The sequence below is a fragment of the Danio rerio genome, chromosome 13 (genome assembly GCF_052040795.2).
Source record: "Danio rerio strain M-AB ecotype USA chromosome 13, GRCz13ab, whole genome shotgun sequence".
NCBI classification, from domain to species: Eukaryota; Metazoa; Chordata; class Actinopteri; order Cypriniformes; family Danionidae; genus Danio; species Danio rerio.
The window spans coordinates 1,136,452-1,160,000 of NC_141033.1; the positions used below are offsets into that span (position 1 = coordinate 1,136,452).

The window sequence follows — 23,549 nt, forward strand, 5'->3', positions numbered from 1 at the left end:
TTGATCAAATATCTCAGATTTATCATTATTGATATACTCAACCTGTCCAAAGCAAGCATGTTTACGAGATCTCTAGCCCAAAATACTAAAACCTACAGGAACAGATTCAGTTTTTGCACTCTCAAAATCCCACTTTTGATAATTACCATACCAAAAATCATGGCTTGTCTTTAGAATTTATTAAACATTCCTCAATTACTAAATATTATTGACTTTTTATAATGTAAAGTGCTATATTGTCTGGGTTTGGTGTTGTATATCATGCTACAAACACCTTGTAATAAACTTCCAGCACATTTTCTGGTATTTTACAGATTTATTTCTCTCTATATTAGCTATTTCTTATAAATTATACACTCACCGGCCACTTTATTAGGTACACCTTACTAGTACAGGTTAGGTTGCTTTCAGAACTGCCTTAATCCTTCATGTTATAGATTCAACAAGCTACTGGAAATACTTCTCAGAGATTTTTGGTTCACGCAGTTGCTGCAGATTTGTCGGCTGCACATCCATGATGCAAAACCATTCTCTATAAACCTTAGAGATGGTTGTGCGTGAAAATCCCTGTAGATCAGCAGTTTCTGAAATACTCAGAACAGCCCGTCTGGCAGCAACACCTATGCCATGTTCAAAGTCACTTAAATCCCCTTTCTTCCCTATTCAGATGCTCACTTTGAACTGCAGCAGATCGTCTTGACCATGCTTAAATGCACTGAGCTGCTGCAAAGTGATTGGCTGATTAGAAATTTGTGTTAACCAGAAGTTAGACAGGTGTACCTAATAAAGTGGCCGGTGAGTGTATTATTTCAAGCGACTAAAATGTCACTAAAAGTCACTTTGTTTTTAATTTTTAACATCAGAGGTCGACAGAACAGAGATCAACATCCCATAATGCAATTCACAACCTCAAATAAATGCAAAACACAAAATATTGTTCATTACCAGATATTTTTACACAGAGTATAAGTAAATATTAAGATTAAATATTATGATCTGCCAGTGGGGCGTCAGTGTAATAATATTCTCAACGTGTAAACAAGATTATTTAGCTCGTTTAAATGAAAACGCACTTAATTTTGATTATTTCTTAAAACAAGACAACATTTATGACTTGTCCAGAAAATGCTTCTTGATTTAAGATGTTTTAGATATTTAGACTAGAATCGAGACACAAACCCGAAGTAAAAAGGCATTTATTTTGCATTTGTTTACCATTGATGACTTATTTCCCCCCACACAAAGTCCTTCTTTGCTCTTGAAAGTATTTTTGACTTCTGCTTGCCTTTGCTGATCTTCATGCGACTAACGGTCTGTTCTACTGAATGGATATGTTCATTTTTATTTTTGTGGCTGAAAAACTCCTTAAGTGCAATGAAAACTAATACTTGACACCTTCCCGGATGTGTTGAGCAGATGAGATTAAAGCTGAAGGGAATGTAAAAAAAAAAAGAAATAATTTACAGCAAAAAGCTGAAGTTGCTGTCAAAACGCAAACACTGTCATATACAGTGCTCAGCGTAAATGAAAACACACCCCTTACTGATCATATTTAGCATTTATATCATTCATATTTAATCTGCAGGATGATTTACTGTAATATCATTGTGCATATACATTAGATTAATCAGTACCGAAGAACTAATCAAACATAAAAAATTAATCACCCATAATAACGTTGGGAAAATTATTAAATTATTTAATAAAATTATTACATTTTACTTTAAAATATAAAGCAACATGATTAATAATCAGGAAAAATCAAGAGAAACATCTTAAAAGAGAAACAACAAAAAAAATCGATTTAATTTAGAATTTGTAATTTAATGCATATAACTGTTTCATTAAATAATAATTAATTAATAAATACATCATTAATAATAACAACAATTTCATTTAAATCCAGTAAACAATATTGTCTATATTCACTGAGATTCAATACAGTCAAAAACTTTTATTTTAATGAATATAATAAATATAAAATAAAATAATTAAATAAAATATTAAAATTATTATTTAAATAAAAATTGTATTTATTAATTTTATTGATTCATCTGATTTTTAAAAACATTTATATTTATTTAAATTAATATTAAATGTTTAAATAATAATGAATTAATAATATTTTTTTATTTAAATAAAATAATTTAATGAATATTTAAATTATTTAAATAAAAAATATTATTCATTTTATTTATTTAGTCATTTACATTTATTTAAATTAATATTAAATGTTTAAAAAATAATTTATTAATAGTATAATTTTTTTATTTAAATACAATAACTTATTAAATATTTAAACTATTTTTTTAATAAAAAATTGTTAATTTAATAATTTAATTATATACATTTTTATTTTATTTATTATTTAAAAATATTTATATTTATTTAAATTAACAAATTTTTTTAAAATAATATTTATTACTATTATATGCAATAAAATATTAATAATATATACAACACTGTGTATATTAGGCCTGCACAATATTTTGTCTTTCTGCAATACATTTTGCAAAATCAAACTACAAGCATAGATAAATACACAAGTAAATGAGCACACAAGTAATTCAGCACTTTTCTGATTTTCAGAGAATTCATATTCAGACACAGGAATTCAATAGTTTAATGCCAAATACCACTGTATAGTCCTTGGCATCTAAATAATTGAAGATAAATAATATTTTAAGCTCTCTTGACATGCTTAATAATTAAATCACAGGTCTGAAAACATGCAAATGATCAACTTCCACTACATTATAGAGAGACTTTGCAAAGACAAACTATTGATATCATGACTGGAATTTCGTGCACATTGCGATATCGATGCTCAAACCATATATCGTGCAGTCCTAGTCTATATCCACTGAGAAAGTATACAAATACTAACTTTCAAAAGGAGGTGTCCTCATTTATCCTGAGCACTGTATAATATACATGTATGAAAGTCCCCGTTCAGCCACATTCTTTGGGTTGCACTACTCTTCTTTAAACACACAATGCCTCAGCCTATTCTTTGCATACATTTAGTATGCTTGAACTGACATTATTTTCTCTATCTGAATATAATATTCCTAAAATAATACCTGCACTGACGTGAAAAAAGCTAGAGTTAGCATCATTTATAAAGAAATAAATGTTCCCATCTCTGAAATCCAACATTTCGCTTCTTAACAATTAGATTCACGTCAGAAATGTGCTTTGTTTTGGGTCTTAAATGAAATCAAACGAGTCTACTCTTCAACTACTGGATCTGTTCCGTCAGTTCAGATCAATACAAACTTGCACAATACTTAATAATATTAATAATAATAAGCTGCTCTGGAATTAGGAACGGTACTCCTGACGTACAGTACATAGTGACATTCCAGTTCTAGACCTATAGAGGAATATAGATGACGCGATTAGAGGTTTTGTGCAACCTTTCATATAGAATATCGTATGAAAAAAAGCCTTGTTTTTTGGTTTGTTTGGTATTTATTCACAGCAAATATTATCTGTAATGTGTTTCGAGAATTATTTATATGTGGTCCTGGAATAAATTATTTTTATTAGAAAAATGTACACGACTTTTTGGGTCCTTTTCTGTGTCTGTGTCTGTGCTGCTTCAAATACGTCTCATAACACTACAAATCTATTATTATTATTATTATTATTATTATTATTATTATTGTTATTATTTTCATTTTTAAACTTTGAGTTTTTGTCTCGTTTCTTGTCCAAATATCTCAAAGTTCTTAAATCAAGAAGCATATTCTGGACACATAAAAAATATTGCCTTTTAGATATTGTTTTGAATGATCAAATGAATAAAAAATGTTTTTTTTATTTTAGTATGAATTAATACTTTTAATACTAAAACTGTTTTATTATTTATTAATTATTTATTAGTATTATTAATTTCATTATTATTATTATTATTATTATAATTATTATTATGGGTTTTGCTTGTATTAATATTTTTTTTTATTTTAGTAAATTAAGCTAAACAATTCTTAAAATCAAAATGCATTTTTAGACAAGTAAAACTAAATTAAAATTTGGATTTTTTTATTAGACATTTTATTTAATATTATTTTTATTGTAATTTACTATTATTTATTATTATTATTATTATTACATTTATTTATTTATTGTGTGTCAATTATGTTGCAAAAATGCATTTTCTAGACAAGCAACAAATATTGTCTTGCTTTCAGAAATATTGAGTCTTTATTTTCTTTATTTTATTCTTAATGTTATTATTATTATTATTATTATTATTAATTTATTTTTTATGGGTTTGTTTTTGAGTGTCAAACTTTTTTGCTTTGTTTTTGTCTTTATTCATTTTTTGTGTCAAGCTACACAATTTTAATTTTTTTTTATTTTTTATGTTTTATTTTCAAAAATAATAAGTTCAAATGAGGATTTTGTATTTGATCTTTTATTTAATATATTTGTTTTATTTGTATTGTTAAGTTTTATTACAGTTTTATTTATTTATTTATCTTAATAAATCTTGTCTCATTTATAAAAAATAATGAGTCAATTATGTTTTTTTATTTTATTTTATTAAAATAAAAACAATAAATAATTATTATTCAAATAATTATTTATTCAAAAGAATTATTATCTTATTTATCAAAACAATAGTTTTTAATGAATTTCTTTATTCTGTTGAACTCAAAAACAAGACATTCTCAAGAGTGTTGTGGTTAAACAGCCATTGACATCCATAGTAGGATCCAAATGTAAGTAAACGATGACATTATTTATATTTCTGAATGAATTATTTTTGTATTTTGTAGTTCACCCATCTGTCATCATTTACTTGTTTCAAACCTTTATGAGATTCTGTTAAACACAAAAGAAGACATGTTGAAGAATGCTGAAAACTAGTAACCATTGACTTCCATTTGTTTTTCCTCTATGGAAATCAATGGTTACCGGTTTCCAGCATTATTCAAAATATCTGCTTCTGTGTTCAACAGAAACTCATAAAAGTTTGTAAGCACTCGAGGGAGAGAGTAAATAGTGAGTAAATGTTGATTTATTGAGCGGTGTAAAACAGCACACAGTGTTTCCCCTGTTAGATCACGAGCCAGTGAATCATTTTACGGCTATTTAGCAGCATCTCTGTTTACTTTCAGGAACTGAAACGTGATTATTATTATGATGATTAGGGTTATTACAGTTTTCCTGCTTGGTCACGAGTTAAGCAGTAACGTCTGACTGACAAAAAAAAGCCAAACCACAAGAGTTTGGAGAAAATACAGTGATAGTTTTGTACTTTTATTTTAGCCGACACTCAGAGTAAATACTCAATACTGCAGTGATTCATAAAGCTGAACATTCACTAGAAAAAACATAAAAACTTTTTGATCACATTGAAATTTATAGTCGGATTTACCTAAAAGAAATAGTAGTCTTTCACACAACAAAAATCCAAACCCTCCAAAAAATCCAAACACTCCATATATTGACTAATTCTTAGACTATGAAGCATTTTCTAGACAAGCAAAACATATGGTGATGCCTTAAGAAATAATTTAAGTACATTTTCCCTTAAAGCAACACTGCTAAAAAATGCTTGTTTTACGTAGATTTGTTGTCTTGTTTCCAGTCCAAATATCTAAAAGTTCTTAAATCAAGAGGCATTTTCTAGACAAGCAAAACATATTGTCTTGTTTTAAGAAATAATATGTCAAAATGAAGTGAGTTTTTCCTTAAATCAAGCAAAATAATCTGCCAATGGGGTAAACAAAATAATCTTATCACAAATCGAAAAACAAGATCTGCAAATCTGCAATCTGCAAATATCTTTACATGTGAAAAAGAATTAAAATATTAAGGATATATATAGAATATAAATATAAATGATTAAAATATTAAGGATATATATAGAATATAAATATAAATGATTAAAATATTAAGGATATATATAGAATATAAATATAAATGATTAAAATATTAAGGATATATATAGAATATAAATATAAATGATTACAATATTAAGGATATATATAGATTATAAATATAAAGGATTAAAATATTTAAGATATATATAGATTATAAATATAAAGGATTAAAATAGTAAGGATATATATAGAATATAAATATAAATGATTAAAATATTAAGGATATATATAGAATATAAATATAAAGGGTTAAAATATTAAGGATATATATAGAATATAAATATAAAGGATTAAAATATTTAATATATATATATATAGATTATAAATATAAAGGATTACAATATTAAGGATATATATAGATTATAAATATAAAGAATTAAAATATTAAGGATATATATAGAATATAAATATAAATGATTAAAATATTAAGGATATATATAGAATATAAATATAAATGATTAAAATATTAAGGATATATATAGAATATAAATATAAATGATTAAAATATTAAGGATATATATAGAATATAAATATAAATGATTACAATATTAAGGATATATATAGATTATAAATATAAAGGATTAAAATATTTAAGATATATATAGATTATAAATATAAAGGATTAAAATAGTAAGGATATATATAGAATATAAATATAAATGATTAAAATATTAAGGATATATATAGAATATAAATATAAAGGGTTAAAATATTAAGGATATATATAGAATATAAATATAAAGGATTAAAATATTTAATATATATATATATAGATTATAAATATAAAGGATTACAATATTAAGGATATATATAGATTATAAATATAAAGGATTACAATATTAAGGATATATATAGGATATAATAAGAATAGATATAGAATATAAATATAAAGGACTAAAATATTACAAAACGTATTCTTTTCTAGCCTACATAAATATGAAAAACCACTGCCTTCATGCCTTCTTCATCTCGGGAGGCTTTTTCAGTTCATTCAATTTGCTTCTGTATAATGTTATTATTATTAGCAGTATTATTTATTATATCCATATTTATATTTGTTTTATTAAACACAAGCTTAGATTTGTCCACCTGTCAGGTTTTAGACCATATGGGGCTCAGCATGTGTTTTAGGATATAACTCTTTTATAGAGTGTATAAGTGTTTTTGAGCACACTTCATTATTATTGTTCATTTATTCGTTTGCTGGAGATTAGAACTGAATTTAGAAATAGTTTTGAAACGAATATTTGTGCTTAAAAAACGAAAATAATTATTTATAGACTAATTGATGTCTGTGCATAAAGGTTTCCCTATCCAAGAGCGAAAGTGAAAGTAGATTATGAGAGGCCTTATCTCTCATTCTCGCGGTGTAGATGCTCTGTTTAACTGTTTTCTTGCTGGTGAAATGCTCAGTTTTTCCACCTCCACTTGCTTTACATCATGTAAATAGCAACTGCACCATGGCGCGATGCAACTGGCTCTTAAAGGGAATGGGAGATGAGACTCTGATTGGTTTATTCTCAAAACACACCTATAACTCATTAAGAGAATAAGCTCAACCCTTTTAGACCATGTGCCACGGCGCAAAGCGGATTTTCCCGTCCTTAAAATAGCAAAAGTGGATTCTGACAAGCCCTGAAAGCGTTTGCGCCCTGCGCTTTGCGCATGGATAGTCAAAATAGAGCCCTACAAAGGAAAAGCCTTTTAGTGGTGTAAACAAATACACTTGAATTGAGCTGAATTTCAGAAACACACAGGGTTTCAGGAATGTTTTCTGGAATGCACAGAGGCATAACCGGAACATTTTGTTTTCCTGTTGTACATATATGACTCAGAGATCCAGCAAACACACACACACACACACACACACACACACACACACACACACACACACACACACACACACTCACACACACACTCAGAGCTGGAATTCCCACTTCATTCCATCTGAAAACACCACCTTCGCCAGAGTCGCCCGGCTTTGCTTTTGTTTTCCTTTTCTTAATCTTAAACTTACTCTCTTCAGTTTCTTTATCACTCACCTATGGACTCTTTCACATCTCCAGGTTTCTTAGTAGCATCATAGTTGATAAACTTAGAGTGCAGAGAATGAGAGAGCGCAACAAATCATGCGCTTACAATCCTATTAGCTGAAATAATGAGAGATAAACTGCAGGATGGTGTTATCGAGACTTTCAGAAGGAGCAAAACAACAGTGTGAGAGTGATAACGGCAGCCAGAAGAGAGAATAAAGTCAGATTTACTGTCCTGCCATCATACACACTGCATTACACACACGTCACACAAGCCGAAATTCATTTTTTTGATACAAAGGTGATTTTTATACCTACAGAAATACACATAAATGTTCATACATTTTTATCCAACTATTAAAAGCTTTAAAGGAATATGCATCAGCTTTAAACACGTCATGACAAGCTTGTGAAAAGGCTCCATTACACTCGAACACTTTCAAGCATGCAAACTCCTCACAGAAACTCCAACTGGCCCAGCTGGGACTCGAACCAGCGACCTTCTTGCTGTGCTAACCATTGAAACTCTTTGCTAAATGCTTATTCACCTATTAAAGTGAGAGTACACCCAATTCAAACCTTTATTCTGGTTGAACACAAAAGAAGCTATTTTGAAATGTTGACCTCTATTGTAGTGCATACAAATACTATGGAAGTCAATGGTTACAGGTTTTCAGCATTTTTCAAAGTATCTTCCTTGGTGTTGGAGTAAGCTATAAATAAACTTGTTTTTGTCTCTTGACATAAGATTATTTCACTTACAGTACGCCATTTGCTTTTTTTAAGACTAAAAACTTCATTTTGACTCATCACTTCTGAAAACAAAACACTATTGTGTGCTTGTGTAGAAAATGCGTCTTGATTTAAGGGTTTTGGACTAGAAACAAGACAGAAACTCTCAGTAAGAAAAGTATTTTAGTAATCTGCTCTCTTTTATGTGGGTTTTAAACCCTCAGAAACAGAAGAAAAACTCTCAAAAAGAAGATTTTAGGACACAAAAGCTGCTGTATTTTGTTCCCTGACATATTTAAAGTTCTCCTCTCTGAATTGTGTAAAAATTAAATGTTGTAAAGCAACGTTTATATATGACTGCACATTAATTAGCTACATTGCAAAAAACAAAAACAAAAAGAAGCTTTTTTGTCTTGTTTTGTGTCCAACTATTGAAAAACTCTAAAATCAGGCTGCATTTTCTGGAAAGGTTAAATAAATATTGTCTGTTTTTAGAAATAATGTGCCAAATTCAGTGGGTTTTTCCCTTAAAACAAGCAAAACACTAAAATATTGATTCTAGATTACTGTCTTACACCATTGGCAGATTATTTAGCTTGTTTTGAGGAAAAACATACTTATTTTTAACTCATTATTTATAATATATATGACAATATGTTTTGCTTGTGTAGAAAATGCTTCTTGATTTAAGAGTTTTCAGATATTTGGACTAAAAACAAGACAAAAACTCTGTGTAAGAAAAGCATTTCTGCTGTGTACTCTCTTTTATGTGCTTTTAAACCTTCAAAAACAGAAGAAAAACACTCAAAAATTTGATTTGATTTTTAAAAAGCTGCTGTAATGAGCTCCCTTACATATTTAAAGTTCTCCTAATGTGGAATGTGTGTAAAAACTTGACTTGTAGTAAAGCAATGTTTATATATGACCACACATTATATAGCAACACTGTAAAATAGTGTTTTTACTTAGGGTTTTGTCTTGTTTCGTGTTCAAATATCAAAAAACTCTTAAATCAGGCTGGTTTTACTGGAAAGGTTAAATAAATGTTGTCTTGTTTAAAAAAAAAAAAATTAATAATAATAAAAACACTAAAATACTGATTCTAGATTATTTTCTTACCCCATTGGCAGGTTACTTAGCTTGTTTTGAGGGAAAACTCACTTAATTTTAATGCAATATTCATAAAAACAAGACAATAGGTTTTCCTTGTATAGAAAAGGGTTTTCAGATATTTAGACTAGAAACAAGACAGAAACTCTTAGTAAGAAATATATTTTAGTTGTCTACTCTCTTTTATGTGGGTTTAAAACTTCAAAAACAAAAGAAAAGCACTCAAAAAAGGAGATTTTAGGACACAAAAGCTGCTGTATTTTGTTCCCTAATATATTTAAAGTTTTCCTCACTGAATTATGAGTAAAAACTTCACTATAAGCACAGTAGTAAATCAACATTTATATATGACCGCACATTATATAGCAACACTGTAAAAAAAGAAAAGTGTTTTTACTTCTTTAAAAAATTACTGAATTTACTGGAAAAGTTCAATAAATATTGTCTTTTTCAGAAATAATGTGCCAAATTCAGTGAGTTTTGTGAATCAAGCAAAACTCTCTGAAATACTGATTTAGACTGGCAGATGAATTAGCTTGTTTCGAGGAAAAACACTTAATTTTGACTCAATATTTCCCAAAAAAAAAATAAGACAATATTCTTCGCTTGTCTTGAAAATGCTTCTGGATTTAAGAGTTTTTAGATATTTGCACGAGAAACAAGACAAAAACTCAGAAGTAGGAAAAGCATGTTTAGCTAGCTTCATCCACTTTGCATAGGGTGCTATTTTAAGCGCAGGTTGTTGTGCACTATATCTTCCAGCCCACAGCACAGCACCACACACCTCCGCATCTGAGAAATGTCAGCTCTTCCCCACACACCGAACGTCCCTTGAAATCTGCTTTATTTCCAGCTGTGAGTCAGTCGGGTTGTGGGGTTTGCAGCGTTTACATCCAATGAGAAACAAAAGAGAAACAAAACCATCACTTCCTGATGAACTGGAGCAACGATGAGGCAGAGAAATGTACAGCTACTTGCCCTGCTGAACATTTTTCTGTTTAACCGAGAGAATATTGATTCATAAAAGTTTTAATAACTCATTGACTTCTGATTTATTTTCTCTTCTCCATGATGACAGCACATAATATTAGACTAGATATTCTTCAAGACACTAGTGTTCAGCTCAAAGTGACATGTAGAGGCTTCACTAGGGTAATTAGGGTAAAGTTAGGGTAATTAGGCAAGTCATTGTATAACAGTGGTTTGTTCTGGAGACAATCCAAAACTAATATTGCTGAAGGGGGCGAATAATATTGAGCTTAACATGACTCTAAAACTATTAAAAACTGCTTTTATTCTAGCCCAAATAAAACAAATCAGACTTTCTCCAGAAGAACAAATATTAGAGGAAACACTGTGAACAACTCCTGAATCTGTTCAACATCATTTGAGAAATTATTGAAAAAGAATTTCTCAGGAGGGAAAGTATTTCTGACTTAACCTGAAGAAGAGTTGACTTCACCTAAAACTTTAAGTAAACAAAAATACACTAACCGGCCTTTTTATTAGGTACACCTGTAATACTCCTCGTAACGCAAATTTCTAGTCAGCATGGCAGCAACTCAATGCATTTAGGCATGTAGACATGGTCAAGACGATCTGCTGCAGTTCAAAACTGGACAATAGAAGATTGGAGAAACGTTGCTGCTCTGATGAGTCTCCATTTCTGCTGACACATTCGGATGCTCGGCTCACAACAACATGAAAGCATGGATCATCCTGCCTTGTATCAGCGGTTCAGGCTGGTGGTGGTGGTGTAATGGTGTGGGGGAGATTTTCTTTGGGTCCATTAGTACCAATTGAGCATCAACGCCACAGCCTACCTGAGTATTGCTGCTGACCATGTCCATCCCTTTATGAGCACAGTGTCTCCATCTTCTGATGGCTACTTCCAGCAGGATAACGCAGCATGTCATAAAGCTCAATCATCTCAGACTGGTTTCCTGAACATGACGATGAGTTCACTGTACTCAAATGGCCTCCACAGTCACCAGAGCTCAATCCAATAGAGCAGCTTTGGGATGTGGTGAAGGTTGGCATCATGGATGTGCAGCCGACAAATCTGCAGCAACTGTGTGATGCTATCATGACAATATGGAGCAAAATCTCAGAGGAATATTTCCAGTAGCTTGTTGAATCTCTGCCACCAAGGATTAAGGCAGTTCTGAAGGCAAAAGAGGTCAAACCCGGTACTAGTGAGGTGTACCTAATAAAGTGGCCGATGACTGTATGTGCATAATTATAAAAGTTAAGTCAATTGCTTTTTACAGTAATGTTTTGTTTGTTTATGTGCAGTGTTGAAATGCATTATGGGATGTAAATAAAAAATACAACAGTTTAACAGAGTGACTTTTAATTGAAATAATATAAAGCACAGGTGTCAAACTCAATTCCTGGAGGGCCGCAGCTCTGCACAGTTTAGTTCCAACCCTAATTAAACACACCTGGTCAAACTAAGTGAGTCCTTCAGGCTTGTTTGAAACCGACAGGTAAGTGTGTTGGAGCAGGGTTGGAACTAAACTGTGCAGGGCTGCGGCCCTCCAGGAATTGAGTTTGACACCCCTGATATAAAGTATAAGAAATAATATCTAGAGAAATAAGTCTGTAAAATAATGTTCTGCCAGTGTATTACAAGGTGCTTGTAGCATAATATACAACACCAACCAGACAATAGCTATGCAAACTACTACACATGAGCAGAAAAGTCTTTTTTTACATCTTTTGAAGGTTAAAAGTTGTTGGAAGAAAGATTAAACTCCCATAATGCAAGTCAAAAGCAGAAACAAAGGATGATCATGAATCTCAAACTACTGAAAACTGCTAATTTAGGGGTATTCTTGACAGTGTAGGTGGTCTTTTTCTCTTCTGTAATGAATGAGTTGCACCTCGGGCTGGGTTTTAACTTTCACAATCACAGAATCAGAAATAACCAGCAGCTCGAAGAACTCCAACCACCACAAAAACCTCCTGAGAGTTTACTTCTGACGCCACAGAAATCACCAGACTCTATATTTAGATTCTGACTTAACTACATTGCTGACTTTATTAATATTGTAAGGTTATTTATTTCAGCTGGTTACTGGTTGTCAAATTTTAATCACATGCCACATTGAAGTCAGAATTATTAGCCTAATGATTTCCTAATTACCCTAGTGAAGCCTTTAAATGCCACTTTACGCTGAATGCTTGTATCCTGAAGAATATCTAGTGTAATATTACACGCTAAAAAGTGTTTATTTACCTAAAGCGAGTAAACCAATTGCCTTAAAAGCAACAAGTCGACTTTACAAAAATAATGTAAGTCACCCCATTGTAACTTTGAACTGTTAAGCTGACTTATTTTTTATAATTATGCAAATTGTTCTCACTTTTTTTTTTTGAAAAACTCGCTTTAAACTTGTGAAAACAAGACAACATTTTCCTCTTGTCTAGAAAATGCTTCTTGATTGAAGAATTTGAAGCTATTTGGACTAGCAAACGAGACATAAACTCTTAAGCAAGAACATTTCCCACATGCCTGACATAAGCATCTGAGAAAGCCTGCGTGACGTCAGAGAAATGTCGTAGCTGTTTCTCACGTGTGAATCTGCATGTTCTGATCATGTAGTTCGGTCTTCATCTCTGACTCATTCTCTACCAGCATCTACAGGACGGATCCCGTAAGTTTGATCATGCTGCGGTTGTGATTTCAGCATCCCCGCGGGGTCGGCTCAGGGGTTACCCCAGAAAACTACAGTCTTGAGTGGCTGCTGTTGGAAACATGCGTGGGAAAGCACTGTTTTTTCTTCTTGTTGTAACTTTTCAGTAAGTTACTGATTTGACTCATGATTTAAAACCCCACTCACTCATTTGCTGCAAACACAGACTACATTTTAAAACGGCAAACAGCGGCTTTCACTTCTAGACTTTGTCGCCACTGACTTACTTGGTCTAGGACTTGTGGAGATGTGCATGAATGGATTTGCTCTTCAATGTTTGGGCTTTCAGCACTGAATATTAAACCACACTGACCTGAAGTCTGACAACTGGACTGACACAGTTTCAATGTACTAGAACATCTATGTTAAGATGCTTTGACACAATCCTCATTGTAAAAGCGCTATACAGAAATAAAGATGAATTGAATTTAACTTTGTACAATAAAAATAAAATGTAAAATAAGTCTCTGATGTCCCTGAAGTATGTGTGTGTGAAAGTTCCGCTCCAAATATCACACAAAAAGCTGCCCCTTTTAGGCTTTGATCCCAATTATGTGGCGTTTTAGGCCCCGTTTACACTAGTGCGTTTTAGATCAAAAACGATTTGCGTCCACACTAGCGTCTCTGAACATATCTCCGTCCACACTACGCCACCAAAAACGTATATCACGTGACCATTCGCGCACTCTGGCCATGCACGTTTGAGTATAAACCGAAAGCATGTGTCACACTTTGCATTTGGTTATTGTTAGTCAACAAACGCCGGTTGAACATTAAACACGATGGAAAATAAAGCAAGAGAGGTATTTTTGTGGACAGTCGTCGAGGTCAAGTTATTAAACGTAACAAATGAATAACTGCACAATGACGCCTAAAACAGACAATAGTGCAAACAACGCTCCCATTTCTGTGCCCTTGTTTTCAGTGCTGTCTTTCAATAGTGTTAAAGCCATGTGTTATAGTCATGTGATAGAGGCTTGACGAATAACGGAAAGATACGCAATGACACAAAAGCCCCAATCAGCTAGCGAATCTCCGCAGTCCCGCCTCCGTTTTCAGATGTCTCCTTTTTTCCTCATCCACACTGAGACGGAGCAGCAGCGTTTCAGAATGAATACAGCCTCTCCAGCGTTTTCAAAACGCTCCGTTTTCGGCGCTCGAGAACTCCGGCGTAGTGTGGACAGATCGCGTAACCGTAGCAAAACTTATGCGTTTTAAAACGAAAATGCATTAGTGTAAACAGGGCCTTACGCCCCATTCACACGGGGCGTCAGCGTCCACGCTTCCCATTCACTTTGAATGGGTGACGTCAGGCGTGCCGAACTGCATTGTGGATCCGTCGGCGCCGCTTCAGAGCCGTTGCTCGCTGCAGAAGTTGGGACTAGCTCAACTTTTCAAGCGCCGATGGAAGCGTCAGCCAATCAGATCGCTGTATGCAAACACACCAGCTCAGACAGTGGCCTATTGCTGACTAATTTCATTGGCTGACGCTGCTATGACGATTGCTTTAGCCCCAACTTCAGACACGCCCTCTGTCAAGCGTTGACGCTGAAGCCCCGTGTGAATAGGGCGTTAGTGACTGTCGCTTTAAATTCAAATGAGGATGTTCTCTATTCAGAAGAGGGCGGAGCTACAGATGCCTCCACTGTACAAATATCTTTGTATGCGGTTGTGAATTGCATGATGGGAGCTTTATTTCTGCTCTGTCCACTTTTAATGTTGACAACTCAACTTGGAGTTTTAGCAAATTTACTTTTATTGACATTTTAATAGTTTGAGACAAGAAATTGTTTAAGAAATACAGAAATAAGCATGTGGGCGAAGCAGTGGCGCAGTAGGTAGAGCTGTCGCCTCACAGCAAAAAGGTCGCTGGGTCGAACCTCGGCTCAGTTGGCGTTTCTGTGTGGAGTTTGCATGTTCTCCCTGCGTTCGCGTGGGTTTCCTCCGGGTGCTCCGGTTTCCCCCACAGTCCACAGACATGCGGTACAGGTGAATTGGGTAGGCTGAATTGTCTGTAGTGTACAAGTGTGTGAATGAGTGTTTGTGGATGTTTCCCAGAGGTGGGTTGCAGCTGGAAGAGCATCCGCTGCGTAAAAACGTGCTGGATAAGTTGGCGGTTCATTCCGCTGTGGCGACTCCGGATTAATAAAGGGACTAAGCCGACAAGAAAATGAATGAATGAAGAAATAAGTGTCTAAAATAACAGGAAATATACTGGTGATTTATTTGTATATGCATATGATTATATATACTGTAGCCTATATTTATGAGGTCCAGGCAACATTTCCAGGTGTTGATGAATAGACTACTATATGTTAATACTTTACATTAAGTACAGCACTTTTCTTTTTACTTTCACTACTGTATTGTAATCCTGCTCATTATGGTGGTATTTGGAGAGACTGCTTTATCAGAGGTGGTGTTTGATGGAAAAAGTTTGAGAACCACTGCCATAATGCATCATATCTTACAGACCATTTTGAGGGATGTAAACAAAAACAATGGTCACAACATAATTCCTGTTTCACATTTTTCATTTCTAAAGCGTCAAAGAATCCAAAAAAGGAGCCACGTATTGATAAATAATGTCATGAGAGCTGTTTTAACATTAGGTTATGCTTGAATTGCCTCCTGTCACAGTTATAGTTTAATAACAAGCAGGAAATGTTCATGAGCCAATAACACGACCACATTGGTCTTTATGGGTTTCACGCGGATGTGAACAGAATTACAAACATCTGAGCACTTCTGATAACTTTTGAGCTTTACAAAAATACCATAACTCACCTGTGTTCCTGGAAGAGCCGACAAACCAGAAGGGTTTGCTTTCATGTTCAGTTCCAGATCTAGAAATCTCCAGATTCCTGAGATTAAAGGGACAGTTTGCACAAGAAGTCATCCCTTACTCACTAGTTCCAGACATATTTCGAGTTTCTCGCTTGCTAATGAAGATATTCTGAAGAATGCTGTGGGAAAAATACATCTGTTGACTTTTTATAGTACTTTTGCACCTACAATGGGTGTCTATGGCTGCCATCTTTCTTTGAGGAGTCACATGATGTTTCACCTTTGACCCAATGTTTGCATTTCATCCTACTTGTGTCATCCCACATTAAAATAATAGTGTAGTAATTACTTTAATACGCTAGATATTATATTATTTATAAGCTGATTTCTTAATGAATGCTCCAGCGAACTGCAGTATTAAATATAATGAGCGGATAATAAAGACTTCAGATTTTACTACAGTGTATTGTAGAATAATATACGCTGTAGTTGTAGATAGTTACAGTGTTGGGTCATTTGCTTATATTACTGTAGTTGGATACTGTAGGAGAAAGTAAACAGATAAATGAAAGTACTTTACTGGGTCAAAACAAATAATCAGTGACTTTATTCTTTGGGATTTTTTCGGTTTACACACCTCATTGAGTTGTTTTAGATATATCTGGTTGCTTTTACGCATTTTAAAATTAAATCGTAGGTGAATTTGAACATTTAAAAAATACAGAATTGAGGCTATATACTGTATATATATACACTCACCGGCCACTTTATTAGGAACACCTGCCCAACTGCTCGATGATTTCTAATCAGCCAATCACATGGCAGCAGCTCACTGCATTTCAGCATGTAGACATGATCAAGACGATCTGCTGCAGTTCAGAGCGAGCATCAGAATGGGGACCCCTTGTTAAGTGACTGAACGTGGCATGGTTGTTGCTGCCAGACGGGCTGCTCTGAGTATTTCAGAAACTGCTGATCTACTGGGATTTCACGCACAACCATCTCTAGGGTTTACAGAGAATGCTCCGACCAAGAGGAAATATCCAGTGAGCGGCAGTTCTGTGGGCGCAAATGCCGTGTTGATGCTCAGAGGAGAATGGCCAGACTGGTTCCAGCTGATAGAAAGGCAACAGTAACTCAAATAAGCACTCGCTACAACCGAGCTCTGCAGAAGAGCATCTCTGAACACACAACACGTCCAACCTTGAGGCGGATGGGCTACAGCAGCAGAAGAGCACACCGGGTGCCGCTCCTGTCAGCTAAGAACAGGAAACTGAGGCTACAATTCACACAGACTCACCAAAACTGGACAATAGAAGATTGGAGAAACGTTGCTGCTCTGATGAGTCTCCATTTCTGCTGACACATTCGGATGCTCGGCTCACAATTTGGCCTCAACAACATGAAAGCATGGATCATCCTGCCTTGTATCAGCGGTTCAGGCTGGTGGTGGTGGTGTAATGGTGTGGGGGAGATTTTCTTTGGGTCCATTAGTACCAATTGAGCATCAACGCCACAGCCTACCTGAGTATTGCTGCTGACCATGTCCATCCCTTTATGAGCACAGTGTCTCCATCTTCTGATGGCTACTTCCAGCAGGATAACGCAGCATGTCATAAAGCTCAATCATCTCAGACTGGTTTCTTGAACATGACGATGAGTTCACTGTACTCAAATGGCCCCCCCAGTCACCAGAGCTCAATCCAACAGAGCAGCTTTGGGATGTGGTGGAACGGGAGATTGGATCCATGCATGTGCAGCCGACAAATCTGCAGCAACTGTGTGATGCTATCATGTCAATATGGAGCAAAATCTCTGAGGAATATTTCCAGTAGCTTGTTGAATCAATGCCACCAAGGATTAGGGCAGTACTGAAGGCAAAAAGGGGTCCAACCTGGTACTAGTGAGGTGTACCTAATAAAGTGGCCGGTGAGTGAACATCTCCTCTGTATTGATTTATCTAATTCAAACACGTTTTTTTCTCTGTCTTTTATCTGTGCAAACACACAGGATGTGGCAGAAACACTCATAGCTGAAGTTTTTCCTTCCTTTCTCACAGTTTGCAGTCGAACACTGATGGCATATCTGCCACAGAAACTATGCTATTGATGTGAGTATCCGCACCTGTATCCCATCTTTACCATACAATAGTGTGGTTTAAGCACACTGTAGTGTTTACGATAAGTCACTATAGTATTTTTTCACGAGTGAATGATTGTTGTGGCTCTTCTTCAAAGACTGTAATGTTTGAGTTCGATCTGCAGCGCCATCTAGAGGCGGTTTAGCGTCAACACACACTAATGTTGATCAAAAACATGGCGCCCTCCAGCGGCTCTACACCAGCATTACATCAGGTAAAGGATTTCTGTGCTGGAGGAGATACGAACAAATAACAGATCAGTCCAATGTGGATCTGTAATATATTATTAGTAGAACAATGACAGCAAAATTGCATTAGAAGAAGTCAGAATAATCCCACATGAACAAATGCTGTAGTGTTTTTTAAACCATAATGTAGTAAAGTGTATAACAACTCTGTTAATTAATGCTGCAGTATATACTTTAGTAATACCTAATAGTTATTAATTCTGTAGCATACTTTAGATTATACTACAGTGAACAGTGGTGTACTGTTGTATAATGTACTCAGTTATTAATGAACTACAGTATTGGGTCCTTTGCTTATATTAAGCAATGTAGTTGTGTTTCCATAAAGCTGTAAAATCACCACAGCAGATGAATGCAGATGCTATATGGTTTAAAAACACTACAGTATTAAATATAAATGATTGTTTTATTTTCGTGTGAGATGTCTAAAACATTAAATTGATAAAAGCTAAAACCGCCAAATTAAAATGTAATTAAAAAAACAAATTATAAAACAAATTATAATAGAATAATACATTAATAATTAAACTAAACATATGAATTATTAAAATAAATGTATAATTAATAAATAATATTAATTATTTATATTAATAAAATAAATATTACTGTTGATTTTATGAATATTATGGATAAATTAATTAATAGATTAAATATTAAAATAAATGAATAAATAATATGAATATTTAAATATTATTAATTAAATAAATTATATTTTAGATTTGATCATAAATAAAACCCATATTTATTATGGCTAACTAAAACAAAAAAATATGTAATACTAATAAATAATAATTAATACATTAATCATTAAAACAAACATGAAATATTAAAATAAATGTATAATAATAAATAATATTAATTAATTATATTAGTAAAATAAACATTATTGTAGATTTTTATTTAGAAATTTTAGAATATTTATTATTATTATGGATTAATAATATATCATTCATTTTTTTTTCAACTTAGTCCCTTTATTAATCATGGGTCGCCACAGTGGAATGAACCGCCAACTTATCAAGCATACAGCATCAAGCATTATCTAGCATTTATGCAGCGGTTGCTCACTGCGCCATTGCGCTGCCCTTAGTAATATATAATTAATATTAATAATATTAATATGGCTCAGTGGTCAGCACTGCAAGAAGGTTGCTTGTTCGAGCCTCGGCGAGGTCAGCTGACATTTCTGTCTGGAGTTCTCCCCGTGTTGGCGTGGGTTTCCTCCGGGTGCTCCGGTTTCCCCCATAGTCCCAACACATACTCTATAGGGGAATAGGGAAAGCTAAATTATCCATAGTGTATGTGTGTGAATGAGTGTGTATGAGTGTTTCCCAGTGATGGGTTGCAGCTGAAAGAAAACATATGCTGGATAAGTTGGCGGTTCATTCCTGATTAATAAAGGGACCAAGCCGAAAAGAAAATGAATGAATGAATAATAATAATAATAATAATAATAATAATAATAATAATAATAATAATAATAATAATTAATTACATTTTTTTAAGTAATTTTTATTTTGGTTATTGTTTATTTTATTTCAAGCTGATGTAGTAGTAATTACTGATATAGTATTATAGATTTTATTAATGTTTTGGATTAGTAATATATAGCTATATAATAATATAATTTAAAATAAAAATAATAATTTAAAATAATAATAATAACAAACATTAACCAAATATGATATTAAAAACGAAGACCTATTTTATTAGTTAGCTGATAACAGTTCTTTATATTAGCGTACAATAAAATAAAAATCTTCAAAAACTATATTCATTCATTCAATCGTTTTCTTTTCGGCTTAATCCCTTTATTAATCTGGGATCGCCACAGTGGAATGAACCTCCAACTATATAAACAATAAAATAGAATAATAATGACAACTAAATACTAATACTGTAGAGTTTGCTATAAATAATACTTAAAATTATCTTAATAATCATAATGTAAAGGTCAAATATGCATGATATGAAGGTAAATGCATGGTCATGACAGATAAATTAATTGTTATTCTTAATCTTTGACACTAGATGGCAGAAAAGCTTAATTTCTAGAATAAACCTAAGCTCCGGTTTCCTCCTGAGTCCAAACACATGCGCTATTAATGAATCGAGTGAACCAAATTGGCCGTAGTGTGTGAGTGTGTGTGTGTGTGTGTGTGTTAGAGAGAGTGTATGGATGTTTCTCAGTACTGGGTTGCAGCTAGAAGGGCATCCACTGTGTAAAACATATGCTGGAATAGTTGGCGTTGACAAGAGTCAACCTGTACTAATGTTAAAAAAGCTGAATAAATACCGTAATTAACGAGTTACTAATTGTTTGTTCATGTCACTAAATACAATAATGGATCATAATTTTAAAATGTTGTATTGTGTTTTCATAAAGCAGAGACCGCTGCTGCACTGACCTCTGCTGTCAGACAAGATGAAGGATGTGTGTCGTGGAAATATGCTTTTAATAATGCCGTTTAATAGAGTTTAATGTCTGGCCCTGCGCCTTTGTGTCCTGACATCTCTAAAGGAACAGTCGAACACATGTCACACGCACTACGCCAGTCTGAGATGGAGATTTAATGGCCTGCAGGCTTCAGAAAACACACTGACCTTCATTACAGAAGCCGTCACAAATCAATCAATCAATCAATCTGCTGTTCTCAGATCAGTGTTATACATCTATAGCCACTTACTTTCTTCCAAATCTGGGTAAATGCAGCACATGTGGACACACTGGAGGGGTTAACAAACAAAATTGGTAAAATTGCCCCACATGAAAAAACATTGTGTTTTGGTGTAGTGGTGTATTAATTCATTCATTAATTCATCCATCCATCCATCCATCCATCCATCCATCAATCCATCAATTCATTCATTTATTCATTCATTCATTCATTCATTCATTCATTCATTCTTTAATCAATCAATCAATCAATCAATCAATCAATCAATCAATCAATCATTCATTCATTTATTCATTCATTCGTCCGTCCATCCATCCATCAATTCATTCATTCATTCATTCATCTATCCATCCATCAATTCATTCATTCATTCATTCATTCATTCTTTCTTTCTTTCTTTAATCCATCCATCCATCCATCCATCCATTCATTCATTCATTCATTCATATATCCATCCATCAATTCATTCATTCATTCATTCATTCATTCATTCATTCATTCATTCATTCATTCATTCATTCATTCATTCATTCATCCATCCATTCATTCATTCATTCATCCATCCATCAATTCATTCATTCATTCATTCATTCATTCATTCATTCATTCATTCATTCATTCATTCATTCATTCATTCATCCATTCATCCATTCATTCATCCATCAATTCATTCATTCATTCATTCATTCATTCATTCATTCATTCATTCATTCATTCATTCATCAATTCATTCATTCATTCATTCATCCATCCATTCATTCATCCATTAATTCATTCATTCTTTCATTCGTTCATCCATCAATTCATTCATTCATTCATTCATTCATTCTTTCTTTCTTTCTTTCTTTTCATCCATCCATCCATCCATCCATCCATCCATCCATCCATCTATTATTTAATTAATTCATTCATTCATCCATTCATTCATCCATCAATTCATTCATTCATTCATTCATTCATTCATCCATTCATCCATTCATCCATTCATTCATCCATCAATTCATTCATTCATTCATTCATTCATTCATTCATTCATCCATCAATTAATTCATTCATTCATTCATTCATTCATTCATTCATTCATCCATCAATTCATTCATTCATTCATTCATTCATCCAATCCATTCATTCATTCATTCATTCTTTCTTTCTTTCTTTCTTTTCATCCATCCATCCATCCATACATCCATCTATTATTTAATTAATTAATTAATTCATTCATTCATTCTTTTTTCTTTCTTTCCATCCATCCATCCATCCATCTATTATTTCATTCATTCATTCATTCATTCATTCATTCATTCATTCATTTATTAATCCATTCATTCATTCATTCATTCATTCATTCGTTTGTTTTCTTTTCGGCTTAGTCCCTTTATTAATCTAGAGTCGCCACAGCGGAATTAATTGCCAACTTATCCAGCATATGTTTTACACAGCGGATGCCCTTCCAGCTGCAACCCATCACTATCTACCACGCCACTGCGTCGCCTATTCTAGTATTAACTGCAGTAAACAGATAACCTGTAGTATACTTGTGCTTTTACTACAGTAAACTGGTGTATTGGTGTATAACTGGTGGTGTATTGTTGTATAATATAGCCTATTGTTGTAGAAAACTACAGTATTGGGTCATTTGCTTATATTAGCATATCAACAAACACAGACATATCCCTATTCTCTGTATGGTTTAAAAATTCAGTACTAGTTACCAATAATTACTATAGTATTTTGTTGTTCATATGGGGTAGCAATCACAAAAAAATGAAATACAGGTAACTAAAATTTAAATTTGTAAAACATCTAAAAAGATAAAAGGGAATAAGTACAAAACATAATGTTTTCAGTGCAACAATGCTCAACATGGCATCCCAAATGACGTGACAGACAACATGCTGCCTTCCCCGCTGTCATGTTAAACAGTAGATCATCGCTTTTGAACTCAGAATATCACTTTATGCATGCACTCATTAGCAATCTTGCTAGCTTCTGTGCTAGCCTGGCTGCTCGTGCTGGCTCCGCCCCCGTTGCCCCAGCAACCCTGGACCCCCGACACAAAAGAGCCAACGTCCAAACACTACTCCAGTCAGGCACGCCACGCGGTACACCAGCTCGCAAAATGGCTAGTAATGTTAATGTAATCCCAGACATCCCAAGTCTCCCGGAAGTTTTGGGAGACTCCTGGATGCCAGCAAACAAATGATAATCAACTGGAAATCTGTGTAA

The 23,549-nt window shown here is 33.4% G+C and overlaps 1 protein-coding gene across 1 annotated transcript in view; it reads left to right on the forward strand.

Moving 5' to 3' along the window:
* Positions 1–23,549, forward strand: part of tnfaip3 (tumor necrosis factor, alpha-induced protein 3) — a 254,770-nt gene that overhangs the window by 30,862 nt on the left and 200,359 nt on the right. The gene's annotated exons all lie outside the window — the stretch shown is intronic.